Consider the following 7,298-nt stretch of genomic DNA (forward strand, 5'->3'; position numbering starts at 1 on the left):
GATGACCATTTCAGAGTAAAGAGGATTTCACCATGCATTAGAAGAGTTAAAGCTACAACAGTTGAAGACTCCGAAGACTTGGAAGAATCTGACGAATTATTTGACCTTTAGAAGACCAAACCCATGTTATATACTTACGTTAGATGCGGCGATTTGTGAGCTGTCATTTGTTTGATGTTTTTCCGACAGCCACAAATAAAACCCATTTTTCAAAACTATTGTTTGTATTGTGTGTATCCCTCCCCACCTCTCTCTTATCTCACCCTAAAACCCTTGGACCCAGTAGATGATGAATGAAGTTGGACTGGTATTCTCTGGACCGAAAACCCAGCCGGAGGCAGAGCTATGGATTCAGAACATGGAGAATCACTTCGGGAGAAATTTGGTTTCAAGGAAGAATGAAGTATTGTATGCTCTTCAGTACTTTGAAGGAAGTGCTGCAACATGGTGGCATATGCATCAAGCTATACAGGGATGGAATGGAGCAAGGACTTGGGAAGAATTCAAGAAGACTCTGACAAGATCACGTCTTATCCGGAAGCACCATGATACCCCAAGAAATAAACCTTGTGCCTGCAAGATTTGCGGAGAAATAGGACACACCCAGGAGAAACACAAGGATGGATGCCCTCATTGTGAGGAGAAACACCCAGCTGAGGAATGCCCAACTAGTCAGGTGACTTGTTTCTTGTGTGAAGGAACCACCCACTACCCAGCTCAGTGTCACATTTACCCCACGGTGCAACAAACTATTCAGAAGCAGGAAGAAGGAATGAAAGAAGCCCTCCGAGAAGTTATGAAAGAACCTGTGATTAAGGAAAGTGTTGAAGACCCTGATGGAGAAAGCCTCAACAGATTTTACTCCAATGCCTGTTATTCATGTGGAGAAGAAGGACATTTTTCACAGTATTGCACCAAGGAAAGAAAAGAGTATCTGGGATACTTCCCGACAGAAGCAGTGGAGTTTGATCCACAGGGAATAGAACGTTTGATCAGAACGAAGAAAACCAGGAAGAGAAAACAAAGACACCCTCAGAACAACCCAATTTCTGCAAAGAGGGACAAGAGTCATATTACCTGTTTTGAATGTAAGGACGTCGGGCATTATGCCAATGATTGTCTCGAAAGGAAGCAAGGAACTCAAGGAGCAGGCACCATCACCAAGAAGCCTCGAGACATGCCGGAAGTTATTTGTTTTCGTTGCAAGGAAGCAGGACATTTTGCTAGGGATTGTTCAAATCATGAGAAAGCTGGAGCTGAGTAGTGGAGATGTTGATATCAGTAATAAGGGTAGTATGGAAAACACTTTTTCATGAGAATGCGGGGTTGAGTTATGTAATAGATTACTCAGAGATTGTAATAATTCATGACTCAATAAAGTTGATATGTCATATGCTGAAAGGCTTTAAGGAGTTGTTATGTTTTATCTTGGAAATTAATATTCTGGGTGAACATGGAAGAAAATGAGTTGTGATGCATAAACTGGATGTTGGAAATTGAGTTTGAAGTTTTGTTTGGATGATATGAATGTGTACCCAAGGAGATATGTACCTTATTCTGAGCACCATTTTTGTTTACAACTGCAGATGACGACCCTTTATGAGTCTTTCCTTAAGGGCCGGAAACGATCATGACCCTGACAAGTGATCATGATTACCCGAAGATCCTGAAGGACATGATGAAGCATATTCACCTTGAAGGAGATGCAGTCTACAAAGGCTACCCCTTCATGCAAAAGGGAGTGGAACTTTGGTATGTGGAGTTACACCTCCACCGTATGAAAGGAGTTTGCCCAAAGACGATGGGGCAGTACTTTTTCATCTCACGTGTACCACAAGCAACTTTCTTCGACGCTGTTCGTGAAGCAGCCATGGAAGCCATACGCCAGATCGGAGAAATACTTGAAGCAAGACTCCGTTATACTCAGGAATACCTAAGAGAAGTGCATGCAGAGATGATGGAGATGAAGCTCAAGGCCACCACGATGAAACAGAAGATTGAAGATTTCAAGGCGCATGTCGCACAATTCCAGTGGGACTGAAGAATCCTCAAGGAGGAAAAATGAATAAAGTTGGAAGTAATGCCTGACCATACCAAACCATGTGGGTGGCAGCATTTGTAATAAAGTACTTTTTGGAATTTGGATTTATGAAAAATGGTTAAGGATGTAATAAAAGATTTGATATGAAAATAATATGATTTATGGATAAACTAGTGCATTTTTTTGGTGTGGTAGTACTCCGTAAAGCCACAAGATCAATGAAGAAAGAAATGTGTTATTCATGACGGTCCATAGAAGGGAGCTGGACCAAATAAGTTGGAGTTTTGTATGATCGTCACCACAAGGGTATGAAGGAAGAAGTACTATTGGATTTAAAGGAGATGTAATGTTGGAATATGGAATGATAATCCTCGAAAGGATGAGTTAAATTGTACAAGAGTTGAAGTGGGCCATAACCCACAGGCCCAGGAGTTAATAAGAAGCAAGCACACTCTTGCTGAAGGAAGATATTTTGGAAGAAAACTCTGAGTTAATCAGCCGACATTTTTAGGAGGATACGAAAACCCGAGAGTTGTGAAGAAACGTTAGATGTCTTGTTCAGCTTGCAGAAACAATGGATTTATTCGAACTCAGTTCGTCGACAAGAGAAATTCTGCAATGCTTGTGAGTATGCCCAAGTGTTAGAATACGTGATTCGATGTCTGCATATGTAGTAATGGTTCAAGTACGGGATGGATTGGCCCCCATACCGGAGACTTCTATCATGAACTATCATATGTTGATGGAAAATCAGAGAGCCTTGAAAACCTTAGAAGAGTGTCGACATGTCAAGCCATAAAACCATAGAATGGTAGGATGATTGATCCATGTACCAGGCACCCGTTGCCAATCGTAGGATAGACGGTGAGATTCAACCAAACCCATTTTTCTGCAGGAGAAACCATACATGGTTGACCACCATGAGAATTTCGATAGTTATTTATTATTGGCGACAGACCAGTCAGCTAAGAAGACCCAGACTCGGAAGAACGTCACCAGGATGAAAGGACACGTGTTTGAGGAAAAGGTTATGCCCCAACCGGAACAGCACCCGTGAAAGAGCTATTCCGGAGTATATGAGAACACCGACACCAGCAACCCAAAATGATGGAGTACATGAGTTTTGTCTGAACCATACCCATGCTTTTAAGTGTGGTAGCACACTAGACCCTTCCGACCAAAATATTTGCTAGAAGACCCCCAACCCCTAACCTTTTCTTGCTAGCCTCTTCGAATCTCGAGGACGAGATTCATTTTAAGTGTGGTAGGTTTGTAACATCCCAAAATTCTAAATTTTGGAATGTTATATTAAATAAATCACTTTGATTATTTGTTTGATTGTGAGTGATTGATTGTGTGAAACTGAGTGGAATTTGAAACTTTCTAAAAAGTTGAATGAGAGGGAATGAAATGACTTTCCCAGACTTTCACTTTGCATTTTTGATATCAACGAATTCAAATTTTATTTCACCACAAAACCCTAGATTGAAGAAAATATGACTTCTTCCATTTAAAATGAAAAGGGTTTTGAAAAGATTTGAATTCCTTTTGGACATATTTCAAATCCAGAAGATTTATGCAACTCAATGATTTTCATGAGAGAAGATAAAATGACTTCTTCAAATTATATGTAATAGAGTTGGAAGTGGTTTGAAATTCAAATTCAAAACCATTTAGGAGTTATTTGACTTTTAATCAAATTATTTTTCTCCTCAAATTAAATAAATGGAAATAAGGGTAAAATGATTCCCTTCAATGGAAAATTAGGAGAAAATAAATTTGAAATCATGTTGGTATTTTACAAATGATTTTTGTTGGGTTTTAATGCAATAGTAGCACTATTTGGTTTATTATTATTATTTGAATTTTATTTGTAGATGAAAATATGTTCATCTTATAGGATTTCTTTTTATGAACATTTTGATATATATATATATATATGTCCTATATAAAAATACTATAGGTTTTTCTATATTTAGTTTTTTCCCTCTCTGCTTTAATTCAAAAAAAAGCCCAGCGTGCGGCTAGGCCAACAGGCCCAGCAACATCGCAGCCCACCAGCGCGCCCGAGCCTGCCAGCCCAGCTCCGCGCCAGACGCCCGGAGCCCCTTCGCCTCTGTCGCCCGCTCCCCTCTCGCTCGCCTAGTGCCGCTGACCGCAGGGCCCCACTGCCCGATCGCTCTCGCCCGCGACCTTCTTCCTCCCCACGCCAGAACCATGCCGCCGCTGAATCCCGGATTTCTCGGGATCCTCTCCCCGATCCGCCCCCTCCTCCAAGCACCCTCCCCCTATATATACTCATCTCCCTCAACTGATTCCGCCCCAAAGCCCCCTTCGAGAACACCCGCCTCCTTCTCAATTGCTCGCCGGAGCCGAGCGCCCCCGCCACGCCATTGCCGCCCCACCGAGCTACTCCGACCCCCTCGCCGCCTCCCAAGACCACCTCCGCACTCCCCTCGCTCATCTGCACCTCCCCGTGCGCTCGCGCGAGCCCGAAACTCAACGAAGCGCCGCCACCGCCGGCGCCCGAACGCCACCGCCGCCTCGACCTCGCCGCCGACCGTCTCCGACCACCTCCACCGGCGCCACGACCACCATTGGACTCGTGGTCGTCTGCTTCATCTCCCTGGCCACCCCATTGACGCCGAAGATCACCGGAGCACTGCCACCGTCGTCGCCCGACGCACTCGCCATCGACCACCACCGCGGTGAGCTCTCTCTCCCTCCTCGTCTGTCCGATCTAGATTATACGGTCGTGATTAGATTAGATCGAACAGTTAGGTTTTTTACTAGATCGGTTTAGCTTTGTTAATTTACGGTTTAGATCTAATCGGTTTAGCCGATCGGTCTTTCTCTTTTGGCCCGTACGCGTTTCGGTTATTTTCCGCCCGAGCGCTGTTTAGTAGCTCGCACACCCCGTAGCGCCCGTTAGTTTTTTTTGTTATTTTCGTTTTTGTTTTAAAAATAGAATAGTTCTGATTTTATAATGCTTATAACTTTTATGTTTTAGATCCAAATTGATTGATTCTTTTTGCATTAGATTCAAATTTTTTTAAGTTTCTGTTTGTACCTTTGGATTTCAAATTTGACTACTTTAAAACTGAATTTGATGGAATTTATCCAAATCACTATTTTGGCTGTATCTTTAGTTTTATGAAATATTTTTGATTGATTCTTTTTGCTACTGTTTTATTATGGTTTTGTCTATCCAGTAGATTATAGTTATTTATTTTTAGTTTGTTTTAAACTAGGTTTATTGCAGAAAACAGTACTATTTTGCTTATGTAGTTGTTTTAGTTATATAATTAGTGCTTTTAATTATTTTTAGTTAATTCTTTTTGTAAATTTTTTTATATGTTGTCATTGATTCTGTTATTTAGGAGTAAATTAGTTTGATAATTATTTTAGTATTTTTTACTATTGTTTTGGTGTTTTGCTAGTTGTTATAGTTGTTCTGGTGTTAACTTGTCAGTTACAATAGTTTTCATACTAGTTCTTTTTGCTAGTAAACGCTTTAGTAAATTACTTTTTGTTGTTTCATTAGAATTATATTTTCTATGCTGTAGAAAAGTTATTTGAGTAATCTAGTTTTAATAAGAAAGTATTGGCTGTTATTGTGTGAGTTGGTTTCTCCCTTGTTTTCGTGAAGTTCTCTTTGGAATTCTATATGGTTTTCCTTAACTTCATTATTGTTTTATTTATGAATTTTTGATTGTTATTTTGATTGCTAGTATTGTTTGCTAGAATTATTTCTTATGTGAGTATAATGTTTGACTATATAGATTTTCTCGGAGTGACGAATAGTTTATCAAAGATTTCTGATTGGGTTATTATCTTCATCAAGTAATACCAGGCAAGTTCACTTTGACCATTTTTTTCATACCTATGTTTTATTTGCATGTAGTAGCACCTTTTCAATAATCCCGCCAGTAGTGATATTGATTTCTTGTGGTTGAGTTGAATGCATGAGGTAGGAACCCATCTCCCTGTTATCAAGCCCAGGACGACATATAGTTTTAATGCTACGCTATAGTAGACGGGGTTTGGTATGAGTGCATGAGAGTGGTGTGAAGAAGGAGGACTCTACGTCAATGGAGACAACTTCATGATGGCAACGGCAAGGACTGCATCTTCTAGACTCCTCAAGATTTCGAGACTCGAGAAGAATTCAATACACACTACTGGGTGAAGGACGGTTGACTGGCACCCTGGAGAAACCAGTTGTTGGCCAGAATGCATGGAGAAGCGCCATGACATCTTGAGGAAAGCTTCACCCAGACTCAAAGATACGGAAGAATACTTCATGCTCGGAAGCTTACCTGTGCAACCGCAAGTCACCATGGGCTCTGGCTTGGTTGATCTTAGTGGTAACTCTGGCTGGGACGGTGCTAGCAGATGTAGAACTACAGTAGGATTGGATGAGCACCGTACAGTGGTCAGAGGAACTCTTTGGAAGACCATGTTTCGGTCATCTTATTCTCAAACACCCTGAAGTGCGAGAATGTAAAGAGAGGGATCGAATCTTGCGGATAAAGTGTACAAACCTCTGCAGAGGGTTAAAACCTAATCGATTAGCCGTGTCCCCGGTTACGGACAATTTGAGCCTCTGGACTTGGATCTATCTCGGAACTCTCAACACCGGACTGATAAATTAATTGTGGGCAACTTATGATGATTTGGGCTATGAGACATCGGTTGGCGGAACCATGTCATGATAGAAAACTCCATAGTACAGACTCCGGATAATTCCTTTGATGTAGGGAAAATAAAACCAGCTTTTATGCAAACAAAACTCAGATACAGAGCCACAAAGCCATATTGCATATAGTATAGTTTATCATCTGTTTTTCTTACAGTGATCTTGCCGGTACATTCAATGTACTGACCTACACGGCTGCAACGTCTCATGTTGCAGATATGTTTCTTCCGACGAGTAAGAGTTACGTCATAGGGTTACGGTCTACACTCAACCTGCCGATGGCGTTGATGGGACTCCACACCCGATTGTTTGTTTTCGCTGAGAATTATGAGGTATATATCAGTTTTACGTTATTTATACATGTGATTGCACTTTGATATATACATTGATGTACTATGTGTGCCAGCATACCGATCCAGGGATGGCACAGATACAGAGAGGCTTGACCGTCTGTGGTCGGGTCGCTACATTGTCCCCCAAGTTTTAATGTGCAAATTTATTATGATGAAAGCATGCCTCCTACTTATGATAATTATATTGACGAAAGTGGGTTTGGAA

This window comes from Triticum aestivum, chromosome 2A (genome assembly GCF_018294505.1).
Source record: "Triticum aestivum cultivar Chinese Spring chromosome 2A, IWGSC CS RefSeq v2.1, whole genome shotgun sequence".
In the NCBI taxonomy this organism is placed as follows: domain Eukaryota; kingdom Viridiplantae; phylum Streptophyta; class Magnoliopsida; order Poales; family Poaceae; genus Triticum; species Triticum aestivum.